Here is a 26,902-nt window from a genome sequence, read left to right as displayed (position 1 = left end):
CGCAATCCTTACCCACTGCCATTGATTCCTGATCTGTTTAACCAGTTATTGGGGGCCAAGTGGTTCTCTAAAATTGACCTTAAGGGGGCATACAATCTGTTGCGCATGAAGGAGGGTGATGAATGGAAGACTGCTTTTAACACTCCTGTGGGTCATTTTGAGAATCTGGTTATGCCTTTTGGTCTTACTAATGCTCCTGCATTTTTTCAGAATCTGATTAATGACATCCTTAGACCTTTGATCGGTAAAAATGTGGTTGTGTATTTGGATGACATTTTGATTTATTCGCCAGATCTGGAGTCTCATTGGCGGAGCGTGCGTGAGGTATTACAGTTATTAATGGACAATTCGCTTTTTGCTAAGCTGGAGAAATGTGAGTTCGCTGTACAGAGAATTAGTTTTTTGGGCTACATTATCTCCAGCAAAGGTTTTGAGATGGATCCGGTTAAGGTTCAGGCTGTGCAGGAATGGCCTAGGCCTATTGGTTTGAAATCGATACAGAGGTTTTTGGGTTTCGCCAATTACTATAGAAAATTCATAAAAAATTTTTCTAGTATTGTCAAACCTCTGACTGATCTCACCAGGAAAGGTGCTGATGCGGTTCAGTGGTCTTCTGAGGCCATTGAAGCTTTTGTGTATCTCAAGGAGAGGTTCACCTCTGCTCCCATCCTTATGCAGCCTGATGTTACTAGGCCGTTTTTGGTTGAGGTTGATGCTTCCTCTGTGGGGGTTGGCGCAGTATTGTCTCAGGATAACGGGGATGGATTACATCCCTGTGCCTTTTTTTCAAAAAATTTTTCGGAGACTGAATTGAATTACGATGTTGGTAATCGGGAATTATTGGCTATTAAACTCGCATTTGAACACTGGCGCCACTTCTTGGAAGGTGCGGAATTTCCCGTTCAGGTTCTTACGGATCATAAAAATCTGATATATCTTGATGCTGCCAAGCGCCTGAATGCCCGTCAGGCTAGGTGGGCACTGTTTTTCTCGCGGTTTAATTTCTCCGTTACTTACATCCCTGGTACTAAGAATGTTAAGGCGGATGCCTTGTCTCGCAGTTTTTCTCCCATAGTCGGTGCTGAGAAAGAGGAGAACATTTTACAAGAAGGTGTTGTGATAGCTGCTTTGGACTCCGTTTTGGAAGATGAGATTCTTAAAGCACAGGAGAATGCCCCATCTAACACTCCTCATGGGAGGTTGTTTGTGCCTGGGACCTTTAGGAGAGATTTGTTTGTTGAGTGTCACGAATCTCGGTTGGCAGGTCATCCCGGAATCTCTGAGACCAAGAGACTGGTGGGTCGCAGTTTTTGGTGGCCTGGATGGCAGAAGGAAGTCATTAAGTGGGTGCGCCAATGTACTATATGTGCTAGATCTAAGTCCTCACATACTCCTGCTGCGGGGTTGCTTTGTCCTTTGGAGGTCCCCAGTGCTCCTTGGACACATTTGGCTATGGACTTTATAACTGACCTTCCCCCCTCTGAGGGTTTTACTGTCATCTGGGTGGTCGTGGACCGTTTTAGCAAGATGTGTCATTTGGTTCCCTTCGTCAAACTGCCCTGCACTAAAACTCTCGCTAAGACCTTTGTCAAAGAAATTGTCAGACTTCATGGCGTTCCTACTGACATTGTTTCTGATAGGGGTCCTCAGTTCGTGGCTCGTTTTTGGCGTGCCTTTTGTGACAGGTTGGGAATTCATTTGTCGTTTTCGTCCGGATATCATCCTGAATCTAATGGCCAGACAGAAAGGAAAAACCAGGATGTTGAGCAGTTCTTGCGTTGTTTTGTGGCAGACAATCAAGAGGGGTGGTCTGAGTTTCTGCCACTTGCCGAATTTGCTCTGAACAATCATACATCTTCTTCTGCTGGTTGTTCGCCTTTTTTTTGTTGTTCTGGGAGACATCCGTCGTTTGGGTCGTTCTCCAAGTTGGGATCTGCCGTGCCTGAGGAGGAGAATTTTTCCGGTGATTTGGAAAGAGTTTGGACGGATGTGCGTGGTAATCTTCAGGAGGCCAACAGAAAATCTAAAGACTACTTTGATAGGAAACGACAGGAGGTTTTGTTCGCTGTTGGTGACATGGTTTGGTTGTCCTCTAGGAATCTGCGGTTGAGGATTCCTTCTAAGAAATTGGGTCCCAAGTTTGTAGGGCCCTTTAAGGTGCTTCAGGTTGTCAACCAATCTGCTGTTAGGTTGGAGGTTCCTACCTCCTGGAGAATTAATCCGGTCTTTCATGTCTCTCTGTTAAAAAAAGCTGTTGTGTCGGATGGTGAAGCCTCTGCCTCTGTTCCTCCGGTGGTGGAGGACGGGGAATATGAAATTTCTCGCATCCTTGACTCTAGACGGTATAGAGGTAGTTTGCAGTATCTTGTGGCCTGGAAAGGTTTCGGACCCGAGGATAACTCTTGGGTGAGGTCAGATGATGTTTCCGCGTCCAGACTTATCAGAGCGTTTCACAGGAGATTTCCTGATAAGCCTGGTCCTAGGGGATCCGGAGGATCCTCTTAGAAGGGGGGGTACTGTTAGAACCTTGCTGTTAGGTTTTTTTTCCTTTGCTGGTCACATGACCTTGTTGGCCTATTTAATCCTGCTCCGCCCTTCTGGCTTTGCTGGACTTCATTGTATATCTACTTTCTAGCTAGCCTGTGCTCTGTATCTATCTCTGTTAGTTTGCTTGGTCTACGGACCTCTATGTTCTATCTATTTTGTTTGTTCGTCTGTCTGCTACTATTTCTGTTAGGAGGTGTCCCATATTCCTTCCAGTCCTTAGTACTTGTAGGGATTCCCTCCCCACATCTATAGGTCTTCGTACAGACTAGATTAGGACTTTAGCAGGTCTGATCGCAGGATCAGGTTCCCTGTTACATCGTAGGGATTCAGCTGAGTCCTATAGTAGGGACAGATCTCCTCTCTTTCCTTAGCTTTGGTAGCAGAACATAACAACTACAGTATTTTGCTCTGTCCTCGGCGGGGAGAGAAAAGTACGTCTACACAGGAGAGCGATGGAGGACAGTGTGTGGATGACGGAGGACACTGTGTGGATGACGGAGGACAGTGTGTGGATGACGGAGGACAGTGTGTGGATGACGGAGGACAGTGTGTGGATGACGGAGGACAGTGTGTGGATGACGGAGGACAGTGTGTGCATGACGGAGGACAGTGTGTGCATGACGGAGGACAGTGTGTGCATGACAGAGGACACTGTGTGCATGACGGAGGACACTGTGTGCATGACGGAGGACACTGTGTGCATGACGGAGGACACTGTGTGCATGACGGAGGACACTGTGTGCATGACGGAGGACACTGTGTGCATGACGGAGGACACTGTGTGGATGACGGAGGACACTGTGTGGATGACGGAGGACACTGTGTGGATGACGGAGGACAGTGTGAGGATGACGGAGGACAGTGTGTGCATGACGGAGGACAGTGTGTGCATGACGGAGGACACTGTGTGCATGACGGAGGACACTGTGTGCATGACGGAGGACACTGTGTGCATGACGGAGGACACTGTGTGCATGACGGAGGACACTGTGTGGATGACGGAGGACACTGTGTGGATGACGGAGGACACTGTGTGGATGACGGAGGACACTGTGTGGATGACGGAGGACACTGTGTGGATGACGGAGGACACTGTGAGGATGACGGAGGACAGTGTGTGGATGACGGAGGACAGTGTGTGGATGACAAAGGACACATCAACCACACAAAGCAGGGAAGGAAGACACTGATTGCAAGAAGACAGGAGGCTCTGGATCAAAACCAGAAGTATACAGTACAGACCAAAAGTTTGGACACACCTTCTCATTTAAAGATTTTTCTGTATTTTCATGACTATGAAAATTGTACATTCACACTGAAGGCATCAAAACTATGAATTAACACATGTGGAATTATATACTTAACAAAAAAGTGTGAAACAACTGAAAATATGACTTATAATCTAGGTTCTTCAAAGTAGCCACCTTTTGCTTTGATGACTGCTTTGCACACTCTTGGCATTCTCTTGATGAGCTTTAAGAGGTAGTCACCGGAAATGGTCTTCCAACAATCTTGAAGGAGTTCCCAGAGATGCTTAGCACTTGTTGGCCGTTTTGCCTTCACTCTGCGGTCCAGCTCACCCCAAACCATCTCGATTGGGTTCAGGTCTGGTGACTGTGGAGGCCAGGTCATCTGGCGTAGCACCCCATCACTCTGCTTCTTGGTCAAATAGCCCTTACACAGCCTGGAGGTGTGTTTGGGGTCATTGTCCTGTTGAAAAAGAAATGATGGTCCAACTAAATGCAAACCGGATGGAATAGCATGCCGCTGCAAGATGCTGTGGTAGCCATGCTGGTTCAGTATGCCTTCAATTTTGAATAAATCCCCAACAGTGTCACCAGCAAAGCACCCCCACACAATCACACCTCCTCCTCCATGCTTCACGGTGGGAACCAGGCATGTAGAGTCCATCCGTTCACCTTTTCAGCGTCGCACAAAGACACGGTGGTTGGAACCAAAGATCTCAAATTTGGACCCATCAGACCAAAGCACAGATTTCCACTGTGTTCTTTAGCCCAAACAAGTCTCTTCTGCTTGTTGCCTGTCCCTAGCAGTGGTTTCCTAGCAGCTATTTTACCATGAAGGCCTGCTGCACAAAGTCTCCTCTTAACAGTTGTTGTAGAGATGTGTCTGCTGCTAGAACTCTGTGTGACATTGACCTGGTCTCTAATCTGAGCTGCTGTTAACCTGCGATTTCTGAGGCTGGTGACTCGGATAAACTTATCCTCAGAAGCAGAGGTGACTCTTGGTCTTCCTTTCCTTGAGCGGTCCTCGTGTGAGCCAGTTTCTTTGTAGCGCTTGATGGTTTTTGCAACTGCACTTAGGGACACTTTCAAAGTTTGCCCAATTTTTCGGACTGACTGACCTTCATTACTTAAAGTAATGATGGCCACTTGTTTTTCTTTACTTAGCTGCTTTTTTCTTGCCATAATACAAATTCTAACAGTCTATTCAGTAGGACTATCAGCTGTGTATCCACCAGACTTCTGCACAACACAACTGATGGTCCCAACCCCATTTATAAGGCAAGAAATCCTACTTATTAAACCTGACAGGGCACACCTGTGAAGTGAAAAACATTTCCGTTGACTACCTCTTGAAGCTCATCAAGAGAATGCCAAGAGTGTGCAAAGCAGTCATCAAAGCAAAAGGTGGCTACTTTGAAGAACCTAGAATATAAGACATATTTTCAGCTGTTTCACACTTTTTTGTTAAGTATATAATGCCACATGTGTTAATTCATAGTTTTGATGCCTTCAGTGTGAATGTACAATTTTCAAAGTCATGAAAATACAGAAAAATCTTTAAATGAGAAGGTGTGTCCAAACTTTTGGTCTGTACTGTACATCAGGCCAGAGCGCCTCGCCTATAAGTATAATATGTGCAAACTACATTAAGAACTAGGCACAAATGAAAAATAGGTGAAAAAAAATACCAAAAACTAAGCCGAAAACGAGCGCAAATGCAAAAATGAATTGGGGCCTTAGTCCAGTGTTTAAAAGTCCACATATATGTATTCTGGAAATCTGTGAGAGTGGGCAGTAAGTAAGGTCCTAGAACATTTAGAAATTCTTACAACTGGTAGATTGCTGGAGGAATCTCATAATAAAGTTGGATGGGTAGAGAGAGTGAAAGTACTGTACCGGAATCTCCAAAGTCCGTAGTTTTTAGGCTCCCATACAAAGACTAAAGTTGTCAGAACTCGCTGATATTCATTAGAATGGATTGGATATAATGTGTACGAGGTTTTCCTGACTCTCTGACAGAGACATTGTTACACTGGGTGACAATCAAGTTTCATGCAAACCTTAAGACAATAACACAGATTAACTAAAACTGTCTAAGTTTTAAAATGTACCAAATTTATTACAACGGTTCATGCCGATGATAAATTTGGGGCATCCTGTCCTAAGGTCGTAGTCCAAGTGCTTTTACGTAGGTCAAAGAATTCTGAGATTTACTCTAATATTCTTGAGTAAGAACTATATTATAATTAACCCATACCCCGTCCCCGACACCTAGTTACCCCTTGCAAATCCCTAAGTATTGTGGCATTCCACAATACTTTCACTTCAGTGTGACAGCAAGAGTATGCAATTAGTTTACTATGACTACCCGTGTCACATTTTTATAGTAGTTTTATGGCAGTTGTATATTGTTTTAACTATCTACACATGCATCTCACTAAATTAGAATAGAATCAAAAAGTTTATTTACTTCAGTTCCTCTATACAAAAAGTGAAACTCATATTATATAGAGACATTACAAACAGAGTGATGTATTTCAAGTGTTTATTTCTGTTAATGTTGATGATTATGGCTTACAGCCAATGAAAACACAGAAGTCATTATCTCAGTAAATTAGAATACTTTATAATACCAGCTTGAAGTATGATTTTTTAAAATCTGAAATGTTGGCCTACTGAAATGTATGTTCAGTAAATGCACTCAATACTTGGTCGGGGCTCCTTTTGCATCAATTACTGCATCAATGTGGCGTGGCATGGAGGCGATCAGCCTGTGGCACTGCTGAGGTGTTATGGAAGCCCAGGTTGCTTTGATAGCAGCCTTCAGCTCGTCTGCATTGTTGGGTCTGGTGTCCCTCATCTTCCTCTTGACAATACCCCATAGATTCTCTATGGGGTTAAGGTCAGGCGAGTTTGCTGGCCAATCAAACACAGTGATACTGTTGTGTGTAAACCAGGTATTGGTACTTTTGGCAGTGTGGACAGGAGCCAAGTCCTGCTGGAGAATGAAATTTCTATCTCAAAAAAGCTTGTCAGCAGAGGGAAGCATGAAGTGCTCTAAAATGTCCTGATAGACAGCTGCGCTGACTTTGGTCTTGATAAAACACAGTGGACCTACACCAGCAGATGACATGGCTCCCCAAACCATCACTGATTGTGGAAACTTCACACTAGACCTCAAGCAGCTTGGATTGTGGCCTCTCCACTCTTCCTCCAGACTCTGGGACCTTGATTTCCAAATGAAAATTGGAACTCTGGGACCTTGTGGAGTGTGTCAATGACTGCCTTCTGGACATCTGTCAAGTCAGCTGTCTTCCTCATGATTGTGGAGCCTACTGAAACAGACTAAGGGACCTTTTGAAACGCTTAGGAAGCCTTTGCAGGTATTTTTTCCTAATTATTTTAATTTACTGAGATAATGACTTTTGTGTTTTCATTGTCTGTAAGCCATAATCATCAACATTAACAGAAAAAAACACTTGAAATAGATCACTCTGTCTGTAATGACTATATATAATATATGAGTTTCACTTTTTGTATTGAAGAACTGAAATAAATTCCGGTAACTTTTTGATGATATTCTAATTTAGTGAGATGCACCTGTATGTGTGGAAGATAGTTACGCCTTTTGGAGGGTGTATCCAGATGTTTCGTCATGCCTTCCTATTTTTTTATGCACAAGTATGAGAATCTAAACGTGTAAAATGATGAACCTGATGAAGGCGTACAATCTGCGCCTAAACACTTTTTTTTTAGCAAAATTTCTACATCAATATGAAAACTACTTTCAAACAACCTTCTTTTGGGTAGCACCTGAATATGTGCAATTGGATACAAGGCTTCTTGGATGTCTTATAGAGCCCAAAAGCAATGGGGAATGGATGACTACGGCACATCTGGGTGGCATCCCACACCAACTATGAGGTGTTTCATCCCAGTTACATTCCTTCACAGAGTTGTTGCTACTGTCAGCAGTTTACTTCTAACCAAATCTAATAACTCCAGGTTCACATGTCGTGTGCAAGGGAGCACCCCTTTTGGGGTTTTTTTCGCAGGAGTCAGAGACAAGTGGCAATTATGTTGCACTGATAATCTCTGTATACGGTCATGTTCACACGTTCAGTATTTTGGTCACACTTTCACATCAGTATTTGTAAGCCAAAATCAGGAGTGGAACAATCAGACAAAAGGTATAATAGAAACACGTCACCACTTCTGTATTATTCAGCCACTCCTGGTTTTGGCTTACAAATACTGATGTAATCTACTGACCAAAATACTGCCCTGTGAACGTGGCCTAACTGGGACATCCAAACGAGTTTGCTATTTGCTGACATGGCATCTCTATAAAGAAAAACTCTATTATTGTAAACTTAGTTGTAAATTGGAATATTTTATGACATTTCCCAAAATATTATTTTTTTTCTTTTATTTTTAAAATTTAAATTACCATGAGAAAATACAAAGACAGGGTTACGCCATAGGGAATAAAGATGAAGGAAAAACACGAAGGAGCTATTATATTTTGGAGAATGTTTGTATTATTGAACATTCATCAGCAAACATACTAGAGACATAATGTCATTATTGACGCAGAATGCATTAACCTTTCCCATGGTCTTGACTTACTCTCTGAATCTTTGGAGCATGTGTCCAGGATTGCCCTTCCTAGGGCTCATTTGGCTCAATATATGTATGACAAATACACGATTTTTCACTTTTTTTTGAGGGTTTAGTACTTATTAAAGCATCGGGGTGGAAAGGGTAGCAGCAAAAAGCTGGCTATACACATTACATAGCTGTCAAAGGAACGATCATAAGCCACAGCCAGAATCATCTGGCAGCAGCTTAGGTCCCCGAAAAACAAAAGTATAGGGCAGGTTCGGATGACTTTTATCTAATGTATATGGGGGCCTTTAGCTTCAGAATGAACGGGATTGATTCCAGACTACCCAAGCTTTAGAATGAGGTGCAGAGTCATCTTCTTGCCTTCCTTTTGTTACCCCGAGGGGAACACTGACGTCTTTGGAAATAAAAGGCTATAGACACCTTTGCACCTAATTTGTTTTATTGTTTGCTTCCCAAGACCAAAATTAATCAAGTTTATAAAAAGTCTTAATTAAAAATCCCTTCCATTTTGCTGATGTGGAGTCTGTTTAACGGTTTCACCTAGCTGGTAGTGCTCCGGCTTCTCACATAGATCTCACAGCTTATTGCTTCTGTTCAGGCTAAATTTATCTTCTCTCTGCCTTCTTTCTTTCAGTTTTAGTAATTGCTGCAGGGAGGTGGAGGAGGTTGCATATGGCAGATTAGAGTGTGGAGACAGAGGAAAGCAGCTAAGTCATCAGGGAGGGCAGAACACACAGGATGTCAATAGGGAGGAAAAAGCACAAAATACGGTTTGCGGGGAGAGGAGGGAAAGATAACACAGACTGTGTACTAGTATAGAGAGAGGAAAATGAACAGACTTTGCAGAAAGAGGGAGAAATCACACTCCTCAGCACCAGTGTCAATAATCACAAGAGAGAGGAGATTTCTTAAGGGATGTAGAAAGAGATAAGAGTCCAAAAATGAAGCCAGGGTCGTATAAATGAAGCATTCTGAGCATGCAAATCTTACATCCAGCATGCATCACTGGGAAGGAAAACATTAGCAATAGAAAATTCCGAAGCTAGGAGGTGGTTGTAAACTGAATATAAGAGGGTCTAAAAATAAGTTAAAAAATGAAGATTTTAGACTTGCTAGAAGGCTCATCACATTATTTTTGTGTCTCGTTCTCTGCCCATTTTCTCATTCTGCGCCTCATTCCTCCTCCCATCTCCCCTTTCCATAGAGTATAATAGCAGGTGTATCCTGATAATTATGGCTGTCTATCATAGATAGAGCAAGACAAAGACAAAGTTGAGCTGTTTTTTTATCCACTGTGAAAGAAGAGTTCAGTAGGAAGAGAATAGTGGGAGACGTGTCTCATAAGTGGAGAAAGAAGCATAATTCTCTAATAAGATTCATTACAAAGTTTCTTATATTCACCTATACAAATGTAGATCTATACAAAGTTCGTTTAATATTCACTTTCTACTTTTCCCATTTAAAGAGCTGCTGAGTGAATATGACACATTTTTTTGATTGAAATCAGCCCAGCAATCAGTTTCAGAAATTTTCTCAAAAAGTTTATTTTTGGACTAGCCATACATTTCCCCTATGACATAAATAGGAGTCCAAGTCATAAATAGGAGTTCAAGTAACACACAAATGGTCTGCCAGAGTCAGCGCCATTCTCCGGATCAGAAATTGCCCTCTTTTATATCTAAATGCTCTAATAAAGCAAACCTAACAGGACTGTCTTTTTGACTCACACAAATTTATGTCAACTGGTACCACATAATGTATCATTTTCTGCTCAATTTTTGACTGTAGCAGGAGGATGAATAAAATACAGCAAAACTGGAAGAAAAGGTTTAAAAAAAGAAAGTTTCAATCACATATAGGTGTCACAGACCGCTTAGAAAGCAACTTCCATGTTCATTCATCAGCCGTGCACCTTTATTCCTGTAAGCAGAATTTTTTCCACTTCAGTAGGAATTTTCTAATGTGTAAAAAAGTCAAAGATAAAACCAAAAAAAAGGTGACCAGGGAGCTGACAGTGAACGATCAGATGTAATAAATGCTTGCAATTGGCAGAAATAATAAACAAGAAAATGTCCGCTAGATGGTACTTACAGTGGAGGACAATAGGAGGATTTAGTAAGAAAATATCCCTATTATAGGGATGACAGAAGTTGTACAGTATTGGCGCACGCAGCGGGGAGGGGAAGAGAAGGATTTCTATTGCATGTTAACGCATAACTCGCTTTGATCCCGTTGATTTATCTTACTGACGTTAAAGCTTAGAGTCAAAAGACAGTACAGAGTCATCATCTGTACAGAGACAGGACATCCATCAGCGCGCCCTGTAATCCGCTCCTAAAGCCAACTAGCTGTGCAACTTAACACTTTCACTGCAACAAATAAAGCCCTTTACATAGCTCCTCGCTGGACAGCAACAAGTCTGATCACAAATTTTATTTTAAGAATTTTAATAAAATTTCAATTAGCAAATTCATAACTAATATTTACACTGAGCAAAGCAATTCTCATCCAGTGACCAACAAATGACGAATCAGATGTTAAATATTATTGCTCGAGGATTTGGTCAATGATCATCACATCCGTAGCTGTAGATATGCAAACTTGCTCACTGCCAATAAGCATTTATAGACATGTGACAAACACGAGGACTATATCGTTCTATGGCAATGCTACCTGTAGTTACATTGCCCTTCTTTAGGCTGTATAAATTGGACCGAGATCGGACCAGAATACCGGACTGGCCGGCGGCTCTCCCCACCAGAGTGTGACAGCTTCTTGTATTTCTATGCAGCTGTCACGCTCAGGTCAGGAAACCCGCCGGCCAGTCCGATCATTGCTGTCCAATTTTGGTCCAATTTATACAGCCCTTATTATGTGCTATTTGGCAACACCTACAAATTGGGAGAGTTATGAATACATATACAAAGCACTTAAAAGAAGACCTGTCACCAGGTCAAAAAGTGGTCAGTTTAGCCCCAGTTACAGTGGAAATTCAGCCTCCTGGCAGAGCTGACAGGATCTCCTAGGACCCATCATGTGGTCACTCTTAGCGTTTTTTTTTTAGTTCACATTTCGTGTGTTTATATTCATATTGGAGGATGTAGACATTTGCCTTAAAATCCTAATGATTTATTATGGTTTTATAATGTGTCTGTAAAAATATATTGTCTGTACCTGACTTTTGGACAAGTTGTCCAGAAAAAAATAAAAATAAAATAAAATTAGGAACCTTTTACACAATATTAGAGATCTAATATTTTGTAAAATCACAACTAAGACTAACGGGATTGTCCAAGTCCAACCATTAATCCTTCTTTCCCCCCTCAACATGTGCCGTCATTGTTGACCGGAGGCCTGGAAAACTGTATGGCCAGCTTTACAGTATGTCTATCTGTCCTAGGTCAAAGATCAAGAAACCAGGACTCCAGACAACGTCCTTTATTGATAAAGAACAACGTTTCAGCCTTGCAGGGCCTTTATCAAGCCATAAAAAGAGAGGTGTTTCCTAGCTCATAGAGAAGGGGTCCTACTCTGGTGTCTCCGATCAGAGCATTTGCACTTGGGTTGTCTTCAATCTGTGTGGCAAAGCAAATTAACTTTTCATTTCTCAATGACATTTAGAAATACGACAATTTTTATATTTCAATGAGCCGCTACATTCACATTTACTAAATACTGTTTTTTATCTCCAGTAACGCGCCTGACTTCAGTGGTGCATGATAATATAGAGATATCTACAGTCCTGGTTTCGTGTTTTAATAGCTCTATGCACCAGTAATATACTTACATTTGCTTGTCTGTATTGAGTAACAGCTGTTACACGCTAAAAAGGAGGAATTTTGGGGAAAAAAAAAAGTTTACGCGAAAGTTCAATTATGTAAATCCAAGTTCATGAACTCCGATATGTTTAGAATTTCATTTAATAATACGCATTACACATGAAAATGGATTTTCAATCTAAACACCTTTTGTATATTGGATTTCAATCCACTTATACAAAAATAACAAAAACAATTTATACAAGGCTGGAGGGACTTTACACAGTCATTTCCCCACCGCGTACAAATAGACAGCGCAGCCAAATTAACCCCATTAAACTCCCAAGGGCTGGCCTTGTTGTATGTTATCTGGAATTATGCAATGTGATCCATGTCAAAACCAATGACGTAGCAGCGCGGCGGCCATGGATACTAATGTGAAAATCACAGATTATCTCAAGGAGATGGTAAATGAGACCTTAACAAGTTTAAGTCACTTTTAATGTACAATCCATCGGTTAAAATCTTGAGAAATGCAATCTAAAATACAATTATGGAGAAATGTGGCCGGGGGTGACAAGGACTCCTCACACTTCTATCAGACACAATCTAGCCAGTAACATTTACCATCCACAAAACGTATCAAATCCGTCTTAGGTTACGTGTTATTAATAATTGAAATCTGATATTATCTGGTGGACAGGTTGCAGAACGTCTGTCAATCCCGCTGAGCCCCAATATATGTATAGAAATGTGGTTACAGGACACCTACAGCCGGGATTGTGGCCAACGAATGACATATGCCCTTGCATAGCTATACAGTGACATACATATGATATATGACTGTACAGTGATGTGAAGAGCGTCCCAAACCAAACAATTCAGCCAAAAATCATGCTTATTTTATAGGTAAATATTCTCCTTATGGAAAGCGCCAAGTCAGCTTAAAGGGGTATTCCCATCCCAAAGATCCTATCTCAATATGTAGTAGGTGTAATAATAATAATATCAACAAATATCTCCAATTAGAATTGTAGTATAGTATTTTTGATTCGCTATGCCACTTACCTCATGTGCAGGCAATACAGGACCTTAGGTATCCATGGTTACGACCACTAGCAGCTAGCTACCTAACTGTCACTTTATCAGTGGACGTAACCATGGATACCTAAGGTCTTGTGATGCCTGCACATGAGGAAAGAGACATAGCGAATCAAAAATACTATATTACATTTATAATTGGAGGTATTTGCTAATATTATTATTAATTACACCTACTACATATTGGGATAGGATCTTGGAGATGGGAATACCCCTTTAAGGACACTTATTGGCAAATATGCAAATAGCATCTTTACAGATGACGGGGACTGGACTTCTAGTGTCACTTACTGGATACAGCAATCCTAAAAGGCAATATTAACCCTTTTAAAAGGGTTTTGCCAGATGACTTACAATAAGAAACCAAACCAGAAACTTCACTTGCAGACACGTGTTTCAGGATGTTGGCTCCTCATCAGTTTAAAGCAGGAGAACTGATTTGGCTGGGTGAGAGGCCTCCAAGGGATAAAGTTTCTCCTTGTGGAGAGTGCCAAGTCGATGCAATTAGACTTACAGTCCAAGCAATGTTCCTAGTCTCATACACCAACTTGGCACTTTCTCCAGAGGTGTCTCACCCTGCCAAATCAGATCTCCTGCTTTGCACTGATGAGGAGAAAACTTTCTCCTTGTGGAGAGTGCCAAGTCGACATAAGGAGACTTATAGGCCATGAAATGTTCCAATTCTCATACACCAACTTGGCACTCTCTTCACAAGGAGAAATTTTACCTCTTAGACCTTCTGTCAGAGGCCTCGTTAGCCAGTCAAATCAGTTCTTCTGCTTTGCATTGATGAAGCGAAAATGTCTGCAAATGGAGTTTCTGGTTTGGTTTCTCATCCCAAGTCACGTGGCAACGCTCTTTAAAAGGATTGACTTCTACGGTTGCTACTTCCATAAGGTGGTACTAGAGTCTCTATCCTCTTCCTCTTTGAAGAGGCCATTTTCTTATTTTACAGACATAAAAGAGCTTGTTATAGAATAGGTATAGCCTCATTCACTGGATGTGGCCCAAGTGAACTGCAAGATCTGTGCAAGTGCAAGCTGTGGAATATTACCCATGGAAAAAAAATGCCATCAAAGTCTATAGAAAGTTGTAAGCAATGATAGTGTATCTCCCAATGGTCTGCATGTAGCAGCTCATAAAGCGGGGACATTCCTCTACATAGCAGCCCATACAGCAGGGGCATTCCTCTATTCCAGTCCAGATGGTAATTTGAAGGCATATGACAAAAGGATATTAAAAAGGTATTAATTGTAGTAATCTGATGAAATCTCACAGCCATTTGAGATATCTTAGATATTCTGTTTCCTTGTGAGAAGTACTGATAACATGGATAAAAAATATTATGCAGCCTTATTACTTTGAGATAACCCCATCATTTTATTAAAATGATCTCTTTACGACTTGGATAATGAGCGCCTCCTGATATCTCGATTATACATCCATTCTGACATTGATTTTCAAAGTAAATACATCAGCCTCATCAGGTCTAATAGATCTATTGTACAGCGAAATTTGGTGACAAATCTCCTTTAACAAAGCTCACTGGACTGGACAAGGAAGAACAACCAAGAATATATTTCCATCCCACAAGGTGAACATGTTCATAGAAAGACTTCCCATCATGTGACAATTTAAAGAATATGGCAGAAGAGCATAAATGTAATGAGGACCAATGCCCAGGCTGTAAGTTGGAATGGCATCTCGTCTTTTTCATGACATTGGTATAAAAAAAAGAAAGTACTGTGAAGAGGTTGTTAATAAAACACACTTGCGGCTTTGAGACAAGCATATTTATCTTCACCAATGACCTGCGCTTTCAGCCCACCGCCGACATGGCTGCGCTGCAATCAGAGGCTTGTACTTTGGCTCTAGAGAATATCGCTTTGCTGGTGATTGAACAGAGATGCGTCTTCTCCACACAAGTGATTACGGTGGACAGAATATCAGAATTTCTGATGCCCTAGTCATGAATTGGGCAAAGCCCCATAAAGCACAATTATTCCTCCGCTTTATCCAGTATGTTATGGCATCGTGCTTAGTGGTATTTTTCTGGGGGGATCACTTATCTTACATAATCAAATGTCGAGTACATGATTGGCATTCTGTGGTTCTTTGGCTCCATATGTAAGACTCTTATATATTAGGAAAAAGAAGGGTTTTCTCATCCATTGTTCTGCATTCATGAAAGGAGGGTGTTTCTGTACGAGATGTGTAACATATAAAGATAATATTCTAGAAATGTTTTGATTTATATACCATTTTAAGATGTATTACTGTTCTTGAAAATGGTGCCATCTGACAAAATGCTCCTCAGCTGTTCCTTCATTATAGGCCCCCATACACATTAGATGGATTGTTCAGCTGGCAGCTTTCTTAGGGTGCTTTCACATTGCGTTCTGTGTCCCCATCGGGGCATACATCTGAAATTCCCCACAAAACTGGGTCCAGACGCAAGTGCCGACGGGGTCAATAGACTGTAATGTAAAGCGAACGTGCGCTCTGCCGTGCACTTTTTTCGGGAGTGTATGCCTCCAGTAGGCGGACACTCCCAAAAATGGTGCACATCAGAACTCACGTTCGCTTTGCTGTCACCAGTACAGTCTATTGCCCCGTCGGCACATGCATCCAGACCCAGTTTTGCAGGGAATTTCGGATGTATGCCCCGATGGGGACACAGAATGCAATGTGAAAGCCCACTTACCCAACACACAGGAACAATGTGCTTTGCTGAGCGCTCTTGTGATCTCTATGAGAGCCGTTAACTCCTCCGGCGGCAGCTTAGCTCAGGAACGAATAAAATAATTGCCTGTTGAAATTCAACAAGTTGCTCTCCCCCCCACCATTTCCTTTATCTTTTCCTTTATTATTCATGTTATAAAAGTTGAATAAAATTATTGGAAGATGAAATTCAACAAGTTGGATCCCTCTCCCTCTGTCATAATCTGTTGGTGGAGTCAAGAGGCACCACATTAGGCTGTCAGACGACCCTACAGATATTGCCTGATGTAGATGACTTAGTCTAATGTGTGTGGGGACCTTGAAGAATACCAGTTATCAATCTGGGGCTGCCCTTTATATTAAAGAAATGAGTGGGCAGCCTCAGACTAATGATTTTTCTAAATATCACATATTAGCAAAAGTGGTCAGAAGGGTCCCTAATGGCCCCAACTGTACAAGACCCAACTGTCTAGTAAAAGTTCTGTCCAAACTTCTGGGTTGTCAGATCCTGGTATGCAGAGTGGCATCCCACAACCCTTCGCAGCCCTCATTACCTTTCGGTCATTGCTTAGTAAAGGATGTGGCAGCGCTGGGTTAGTCCAGAGAGACAGATCTCACTTTTCAGAGCAAACAGGGCCACGTAGGGTTGTGGGATAGGGCTCCTCATCAGGGCTGTGGAGTTGGAGTCAGAGTCGGTGTCCATTTTGGTGGAGTCAGAGTCGGTATAAAATGGACCGACTCTGACTCCTAAAATATATGATAAATTGGGTACAGTAGTTCAATGCAGTTTGTGGGGAATATTTTTTTCATAAGAATTTGGGAAAGTTCTAAAATGTCCTATAAATGTCTGTTCTATTCCTGATCTAAGGGTCTAGACTTTTAGCTGAGATGAATCTGTGCTACAGTAAATTGATCACTTAAACATGAGCCATGTATGAGGGAGTCGGAGTCGTGGAAATTGAGGAGTCGGAGTTGGAGTCGGAGGTTTGGCTTACTGACTTCACAGCCCTGCTCCTCATCACAGGATCCCACAAACTAGAAGTTTGGACCCCACTTTTGCTAGAAAGTGGGTCCTTTAGGGGGCATTATGAATATTTTTGACCAATTTTGCTAAAATGCCTCCCCCCTCTAAAAGACCCAACTATCCAGTAAAAGTCCTGTCCAAACGTATGAGTCATCAGATCCCGACATGCGAAGCAGTATCCCCTAATTCCCCGCAGCACTCCTTACATTTTGGTAATTGCTTAGTAAAGGATGCGGCAGCGTTGGATTAGTGCAAAGATCCAGACCTCCCTTTTTCACAGTAAGCAGGGCCACGTAGGGTTGTGGGATACCTCTCTCCATCACAGGATCCCACAACCTAAACGTTCAGTCCCAACTTTTGACAGAAAGTAGGTCCTTTAGGGGGGCATTAGGGAACCCTTTTGTTAATAAGAAAAATCACCAATCTGAGGCTGCCCACTGTTATTTTTTTTTTAATAGAAAGGACAGCCCCAAACTGGTGATGGGTATTTTTTTCAGGTAACAGAAACCACCACAGATTGAAGTTTGAAAGTAGAATCTGCCATTTTGCTCATCTCTTGAAGAAATGGCAAACACTTGGAAAAGTGCTGAAAAATATATTTTTAAAAGAGACAACGAAAGAATGAACAAAGGATCAGATCTAGTCATCTTACAAGTGCTCTTTAAATTTGCATTAAACTTGAAGGAAGAAATAGATTAACCAGCAATAAATAGATAAATTTACATACCTTTTTTATTCTTTTCCTTGATGAACGTCTTTTCCTCCGGCACTCTCTACCTCTTCACATCAAATGCAAAATCCACTTACAGCCCTTTCTCTCGGTTTGTCAGGGACCAAAATCTCCAAGATTTCTTTATCCTCCGCGTTTGACAGATTCTATCAAAAAACAGAAATCTGAAATTCAAAATATGTAGAGGAAGGAAAAGCTCGGATTACAGCGTTAATCCATGATGTAGTGCAAAATGCTAGCAGCTGTACTGGTCTCTCCGAGGATGATGTTCCCCTGCACAAATTACAAGATTTCCTTATAATAGACCAAGAATGGGACTCTTTATACAAGTAAGGGGGGAGGATGAGCAGAACAATGAGGGGTGTTCAGTGATCAATTATATGGAGCAATGGAGGACAGTTACAAGTAGACCGCGGTTACACTGGATGTGTGGATTTTATACACATCTCCGCAACTATTTGCAGCTTTTTGAGAAATGCAACGTATGTATTCAGCCTACAAAGCTGGCCTATACACAATCCTAAATTATAAGGAATTAGTATTTGGTTACAGCCATGTTATAAATCATTGGCCTTAAGATGAATCACCCTACAAAGTGACAGATTTGTATAGTAACAGGCACTCGTTAACTCCATAGGGGTACGATGACGACGATGATACGCGGCTGCAAGGTTCCTAATGTGCCAATATTCTTATAAGAAATAAAGATGAATACAAAAAATACCCCAGATTAAGACGGAGAAATTAAATAGTAATCCCTTTGGATAGAGTAAAGTGTATAAACTATGATGCGGTGTATGGTAAAAACAAACACATTGGCCAGCACATCTCTTAGTATAAGTATAATATATAAGTGCACATTCACACTACGGCCATTAACAGACAAAACCTAGAATAACAACAATGAATAGATACCCTGGGCACCAAATTTTTAAAAAAAACATGGAAAAACTGGAGAAAGTTCAGAGAAGAGCTTCCAGGATGGTGAGCAGACTGCAAACTATGTCCTACGAGGAAAGGTTAAAAGATCTGAAAATGGTTAGCTTGCAAAAAAGAAGGCTAAGAGGAGACTTAATAGCTGTATACAAATTTCTGAAGGGCTGTCAGTGTAGAGGGATCATCCTTATTCTCATTTGCACATGGAAACACGAGAAGCAATGGAATGAAACTGAAAGGGAGAAGATACAGATTAGATATTAGAAAAAACTTTTTGACAGTGAGGGTGATCAATGAGTGGAACAGGCGACCACGAGAGGTGGTGAGTTCTCCTTCAATGGAAGTCTTCACACAGAGGCTGGACAGACATCTGTCTGAGATGGTTTAGTGACTCCTGCACTGAGCAGGGGGTTGGATACGATGGCCCTGGAGGTCCCCTCCAAATCTAACATTCTAGGATTCTATGAACACATGTAAAAACAGAGTACTTAGTTGACATTTTGATCAAAGGAGAGTAAAAGCCATTTCACCGCAACAAGTTGTACTCAATCAGGATGGTCCTCAACTCTAGTAATTAACCTCACTATGTGCACCCAGAACCCTGTCCCTGGTTCACTAGTTGTCCTTTTTTGAGTCGTTGTTGGTAGGTACAAACCACTACATACAGGGAACACCTCACAAGACTTGTCATTTTGGAGATGCTTTGACCCCCTCATCTGGTCATCACAATTTGTCATCTTGTCAAAGTCACTCAGATTCTCACATTTGCTGAATTTTCCTGCTTTTAATAAATCAACTTCAAGAACTGATCCTTCATTTGTTGACTAATACACCACACCCATTGACAGGTGTCATTGTCACAAAATAAGCTCACTCACTTTCCAGTGGATTTTAACGTTAAGGCTGATCGGTGTATATAATAATGCATGTATGATAGTGTTATGGCAACTTACAATTTATATAAAGTCATTGAATACAGTCATGGCTGAAAGCGTTGGCACCCTTGAAATTGTTCCAGAAAATTACGTTTTATCTCAGAGAATTATTGCAATTACACGTTTTGTTGCACACATGTTCATTTCCTTTCTGTGTATTGAAACAACACAACAAAAAAAATGAAAAAAGGGCAAATGGAACATAATTTCACACAAAACCCCAAAAATGGGCTGGGCAAAATTGTTGGCACCTTTTGAAAATTGAGGGTAAACCACTTTGTTTCAAGCATGTGATGCTCGTTCATACTCACCCGTGGCAAGTAACAGGTGTGGGAAATATGAAAATCACACCTGAAACCAGATAAAAAGGGGACATTGACTCAATCTTTGCATTGTATGCAATGGTAGTGTGCTACCCTAAGCATGGAAAGAGGAGAGGAGAACTGTCTGAGGACTTGAGAACCAAAATGGTTGAAAAGTATCAGCAACCTCAAAGTTACAAGTCCATCTCCAGAGATCTTGATGCTCCTTTGTCCATGGTGTGCAACATAATTAAGAAGTTCACAACCCAAGGCACTATAGCTAATCTCTCTGGATGTATACGGCAGAGAAAAATTGATGAAAGGTTGCAATGCAGGATAGTCTGGATGGTGGATAAGCAGCCCCAATCAAGTTCCAAAGAAATTCAAGCAGTCCTGCAGGTTCAGGGTGCATCAGTGTCAGCGCGAACTATCCGGCATTTGAATGAAATGAAACGCTATGGCAGGAGACCCAGGAGAACCCCACTGCTGACACAGAGACATAACAAAACCAGACTGCAGTTAGCCAAAATGTACGTGGGTAAGCGTCTTGTGGATAGATGAGACCAAGATAGAATTTTTCTGGTAAAGCACATCATTCTACTGTTTATTGAAAACAGAATGAGGCCTAGAAAGAAAATAACAGTACCTAAAGTCAAATATGGTGGAGGTTCAAAGATATTTTGGGATTTGTTTTGCTACCTCTGGCACTGAGTGCCTAGACTTAGTGCAAGACATCATGAAATCTGAAGATTAGCAAAGGATTTTGGGTCGCAATGTAGTGCCAGTGTCAGAAACCTGGGTTTTCATCCATGGTCATGGGTCTTTCAGCAGGACAATGACCCCAAACATACTTCAAGAAGCACCAAGAAATGTATGTAAACAAAGTGCTGGAGAGTTCTGAAGTGGCCAGCAAGGAGTCTGAATCTAAATCCCATTGAATACCTGAGGAGAGATCTTAACATTGCTGTTGGGAGAAGGTACCTTCAAATATTAGAGACCTGGGGCTGTTTGCAAAAGAAGAATGGTCAACAATTCCAGTTGAGAGGTGTAAGAAGCTTGTTGATAGTTATAAGAACTGATTGATTGCTAAAATTTATTCAAAAGGGTGTGCAAACAATTATTATTAAGTGGGTGCCAACAATTTTGTCAGGCCCATTTTTTTGTGAAATGATGTCCAATTTGCCTTTTTTTCTCTATTTTTTTGTGTTGTTACAATTCCCACACAAAGGAAACAAACATGTGTATAGCAAAACATGTCTAATTGCAATAATTTTCTGGGAGAAATCCTTAATTTTCTGGAACAATTTCAAGGGTGTTAACACTTTCGACCATGATTGGTTGTAAATACACTCCTCAATATTGAAATTGGAACAGAAGAAGGAAAAGTCGTGGAATAATAGAAATGACCTGATGGTTAGGCATGTTATTGATAGGCAAATGTTAAAAAAAAAAAATTGCTATTAAAGAGGTTGTCCACTACTTGCACATTGATGACCTGTCCTTAGGATAGGTCATCAATGTCTGATCGGCCGGGGTCAGACACCCTGCACTCCCGCTGATCAGCTGATATTAGTGTTGGCGGCCGCCGGCTGGAAGTACTTATTTGCGTAGCTGCTCTGTCTACTTGTAGTGGCCGCTGCAGGGTACTGCACATCCTCCTCCTATTGATTTGAAGAGTAGGCAGATTTGAAGTAACCTGCGGCAGCCACTACAAGTACACAGAGCAGCTCGGCAAGTGAGTGCTTCCGGCCAGCGGCCGCTGCCAATAACGGCTAATCGGTGGAGGTGCAGGGTGTTGGACCCCGGCCGATCACACATTGATGACCTATCCTAAGGACAGGTCATCAATGTGAAAGTAGTGGACAACCTCTTTAATAACCAATGAGGTTATTAATGGTTGTCTGAGGGATGTTCTGCCACGTTGAATGTACTTGTGGAAGCAAACCATCAAGATCCATTGCTGACACCTCCGTTTACAATTGACAACCAATGTCCCTCATCCGGCACATCTAGGATGTCAAGTCTGGAGATGCTGCAGGCCATGGTAGCACGTTTAGGCCACGCAGGCTTCTCACAGTAGCACAAAAAGTGTGGCTTGGAGCGGTCATGTGTGAAAAACAGCTCCTGGGACACTTTCACGTTCCCTCTTGAAAGCCTTTTAATGGCATTGCTCATATGGACTCCAGACCAATTTCCTGCTATCACTGCATCCAACACAAAAGTGGGACTCATTGTTGAAGTGACTAGACCTTCATTCCAGCTTCCATTGCTGTCTTGCACCATGTTAGCGTATGAGATCAGTGGTGTGAGGTCAATAAAATACCTGTAGCTGGATGTCTGGCTCATAGCCCAATGTCATGAAAATTCCTTTTGATGACTTGTGTAGAAACTATTTGACGCCTTAGGCTTGGTGTGTGATGTCTAATTAGAGTAAAGAATGGATCACTAAGCACCATTCTTCAAATCTGAGTTCACGTGGGCAATCACACCACTCCTACTTATGGTGTGGGGTGGCAAAATGTTCAGACCCTTCTAGTCTTAATTCCAGGTATGCTATTAGCTCGACATTATGTTAAATTGTTCGTGGAACCAGCAGCAAGGGCATTTCTCCAAAGTGTTCCAGGAGCCATTTTTCAACACGACAATGCCAGGCTACTTTTTGCTCGTGCTACTTTTAGCAGCCTGTATGGCCTAAACGTGCTATTATGGCATCAGGGCTGTGGAGTCGGAGTCATGGAGCCGGTGTTCATTTTGGTGGAGTCGGTATAAAATGGACCGACTCCTAAAATATATAAGAAATTGGTTCAGTGATTCAATGCAGGATGTGCTGTACATTTTTTCACATGAATTTGGGAAAGTTATGAAATGTCCTATTAATGTCTGTTCTGTTCCTGATCTAAGGATCTTGGCTTTTAGTCGAGATGAATCTGTGCTGCACTTTAAGTACATGTAAGTGCTGTGGAGTCGGAGTTGGAGATGGGAGTCAGGGAAATTGAGCAGTCGGAGGTTTAGCTTACAGACTCCACAGTCCTGTATGGCCCACAACGTCTCCAGACTTGTCTCCCATCGAGCACATCTGCAGCATCATTGGCTGGCAATTGCACAGGAAGCAGCCAGCAGTGGATCTTTATGATTTTCCCAAGTTCATTCAGTGCGGTAGAATGTTCCTCAGACAGTCATTAATGACCTCACTGATAGCAGCCAAGGCTGTAAGTGCGGGCATTTCTGTACGTGGCACTCATACTCATTACTAAAAAAAAAATTGAGAGGTTTTCAAAATTTTGTTTCCATTTTGTCATCATTTGCACATCAGTAACATATCTGTCCATCCAGTGATTTCCATAATTCCATGACTTTTCCTTCTTCGTGTTGTAATTTCAATGTTGATGAGTGCATGTAATATGTTACTTTGCAGCACTGCAGTCCTATGGTATGACATATAATGAATCACACGCTCGTCTAAAGAAACCTTATTATAATTCATACTTCTCTCCAATGTATGCTGATTTAATTTCAGAAATTTCCGTGGGGCAAATCTAAATGATTGCCCATTATGGATCAGCTCTGCTGCATGTTTAATTTTTGTGTTTCTGGAGGATCTCCAGGGGACAGTAAACAAGTCCAGCGAATCTTCGCTCGGCGCTGCACGCACAATGTAGTAGTGTGGAGCTCGGCTCACAGAATAACTAACAGTAACAGCCTATGATTAGGGTTGTGTTTGGCTCCGTTACAGGCGTTCAGTGTGGTTTGTTTGGCTCCAAGCCCCGGCTATAAAGATGCTGGGGAAGATGATATAAGCATTAACTAGTTTATGGCTGTTTTATGCACTGCAGAAATCGCTTTGCACAAAAGAAGGGAAGATAAAAGAAGGGAATTTTAGTAGAACAGTATAAAAATGACTTCATATGCTGTAGGTTGCTTTCCATAGGCACATCTGTTACATGCGGAGTACATTCAGCATAAGCAATTAGTAACTCCCTGAATTTTCAGTCTTGTCTAACGGATAGAACTTTACAGGAATCATCTCATAGCTTCATATTTACAGTTGTCTGATGTTCAGAGATAAAGTCCCCGTCTTCCAGATGTATAGGGTACACCTCTTCATGAATCAGGAGCGGCGGACGAATGGCATACTCCTGTGTGCACCTCACCACAAATCCTACTCCAGTCCTTGCTGGAGTAAGATTTGTGACATAGTCAACGCCATCGTTCATCATGAAATTGACAAGTGACGGTCGCCCCATCCCGACCCACTTTGTCAGGCTTAGGCAAAAATGGCAAGAGAATGCCAAAAGTTGCAAATTTTAGAGCAGCCTCAAGTTGCGAATTTTCTGGCATAAAATCTTTGATCCATCGGGCCAATGTTGATGAATTTCCACATTGTTCTCTTCAGATAGATCTGTAAGGTATGTCTGAATCAGAAGCTGATATTAAGTAAAATGTCAAAAGTGGTTGTTTAGGACTAACATATTGATGACATATCGATAAATATTAGATCAGTGGGGGTCTGACACCCATCACCCCCCCACTGATCAGCGGTTTTCTGCTCTGGCAGTGGCTGGATGTAAACAGTGTATGGGGCCAGAATTAATTTACATAAAATATGCAGAACTCCAGAGCACCCAGTATACAGTGTAAGGAGCCACGCTGCTCTGCTTGTACACTGTTCACACCTAGCCGCTGCTGGTGGAGTAGATAACAGCTGATCGGTGGAGGTGCCGAGTGTCGAGCCTCCAATGATCTGATATTGATGAACTATCCTTAGAATAGTTCATCATATGTCAGTCCTGGACAGTAGGCTTGTATACTTCATCTGAACTAGAAGTTGAAAGCTTTGATGTTTCTATGAGCCTCTGTTCAATAGATAGAAGCCAGAAGTTTGTTCTTTTGCATATCATTAATTTACCTGTATCGAAAAGAACTGCAGACTGTGCTTTCATATACAGAGAATCGCCATAAAAAGCACACATTGAGGTATACAGTGGTGTAAAAAAGTGTTTGTCCCCTTCCTGATTACTTATTCTTTTGCATGCTTGTCACACTTAGATGTTTCCGATCACAAAACAAATTGAAATATTAGACAAAGATAACAGAAACAAACACAAAATGCAGTTTTTAAATGAAGGTCTTTATTATTAGAGGAAAAAGAAATCCAAACCTACAGGGTCCTGTGTGAAAAGTGATTGCCCGCTTAACCCCAATAACTGGTGTTATCTTTGTCTAATATTTAAATTTGTTTTGTGATCTGAAACATTTAAGTGTGACAAACATGCCAAAGAATAAGAAATCAGGAAGAGGCAAAAACTTTTTCACACCACTGTATAAATATATATTTTTTTCCAGTGACTCTCTATAGTGGACAGAGGCCGAAGTAAAAGTATCACAGAAAAAAAACAAAAAAACAGGCTTTACCAACAGCCGGTCAGATTACCAAAGCACAAGCAGGATGCCGCAGACCTCCTTGATAAAGGCAGGGGCAGCACAGGTGCAAAATACGGATGAGACAGCCATCTCCTCCATGAATTGACAGATATGTGAGTGGCTGTGTAGTATTACAATTCACACAGACACTGTGCATCACACCTATATGTGTGACTGGCGTCCTATGCAAGCCTCATCTGTGTGCATTGTAATACTACACAGTCACTCACATATCTGCCAACTCATGGAGGGGATGGCTGTTGCATCAATATTTTGCATCTGTGCTTGCCCCTGCCTTTATCATGGAGGACTGCTGCATCCTGCTTGTGCTTTGGTAATCTGAGCTGGTGTTGGTAAGGCCTGTTTTTTTTTCTGTGATGCTTTTTGAATTCATGTCCTTGTGAGAGCAGCTTTTAATTTTAGAGTAGGGACTCGCAAGTATGGGGACCCTTGACGTGGGTTGCGAGCTTGCGTATTTTGGCCAAAATATCGACCAATACCTCATGTAATGTATTTATCTTATACATTATTTTTCATCTTTTTATTGCACATTTTTCATTTTTTGCAGGATGCAGCCAGGCCTTTTAGTGTTGGTTGGGTGAATTGGGGCATCTGTCTTGTGGGGTGCAAGTATACAGTGCCGGGCAGCCGGCTTGATTTAAAATGATGGGCGTCATTAATAGGCTGTAAGCCAGACACTGTGCACCACACCTATATGTGTGATGGCGTCCTATGCAAGCCTAATCTATGTGCATTGCAATAATAGGCAGCCACTTGCATATCTGTCAATTCATGGAGGAGATGGCTGTCGCATCAGTATTTTGCACCTGTGCTGCCCCCGCCTTTATCATGGAGGACTGCTGCATCCTGCTTGTGCTTTGGTAAACTGACCTGGTGTTGGTAAGTCAGTTTTTTTTTCTGTGATGCTTTTTGAATTCATGTCCAGAGGCTGAAGTATTATATACAGACACTGTCTGGCGTACACCTCCTGGGCATCTGCGACTGACAGTGGGCAAAAATACATGGTATTCTCAGACTTCAGCCCCCCCATACATAATAGACTGTCACTGGTGGAATCCCCAGGTATCTACAGGTTCGGCTGAAAGTCTAATGTGCATGGCGTTAATGATCCGACATGTCTGATTTTGGACTGGTGATCCCTTTGTCCTTCCTGAGAAAAACTGCAGCTAAAAGTCTGCCAGTGGCTCTCTCATAGAGAACACAGTAGTGTATGGCCGACCGAGTGTGGAGAGATGGCCAAAAATAGCTGCTGGACAAATTATCGTTCAGCTGACCGCCATCTAAGGTGTATGGGGGAGGGGATTAATTCTGTTGGGCTTTCCAGGAACTTTCAATTTGCTTTGTCATTTAGGTCACATCCGGACTAAGAATTTTAATATTCAATTATAGCAAAGCGCTTTATGTATGTGCATATATATCTTGTCCGGTGATGCAAGGAAGTGTTTTTTTATAGTAATTGGCTAATAAACTTTAAAGTAGCCTCATGTATAAAACACAATACGCTTCTTCACATACAGTATAAATGCCGGG

The 26,902-nt window shown here is 41.7% G+C and overlaps 1 protein-coding gene across 4 annotated transcripts in view; it reads right to left on the bottom strand.

Annotated features, from left to right (window-relative positions):
- Positions 1 to 26,902, bottom strand: part of TSPAN4 (tetraspanin 4) — a 791,893-nt gene that overhangs the window by 726,443 nt on the left and 38,548 nt on the right. For 3 of the 4 annotated variants that reach the window (XM_073658686.1, XM_073658688.1, XM_073658689.1), the window contains exon 2: positions 17,755 to 17,903. The gene's annotated coding sequence lies outside the window, so the exon portion shown is untranslated. Of the gene's footprint in view, positions 1 to 17,754; positions 18,066 to 26,902 lie in introns of those variants that run through there. The other variant, XM_073658687.1, reaches the window with a different exon arrangement.

The sequence above is a fragment of the Phyllobates terribilis genome, unplaced genomic scaffold, assembly GCF_046119375.1.
Source record: "Phyllobates terribilis strain yellow unplaced genomic scaffold, ASM4611937v1 Scaffold_13__5_contigs__length_258822181, whole genome shotgun sequence".
NCBI lineage: Eukaryota > Metazoa > Chordata > Amphibia > Anura > Dendrobatidae > Phyllobates > Phyllobates terribilis.
This window is presented reverse-complemented; position numbering and strand designations above follow the sequence as displayed.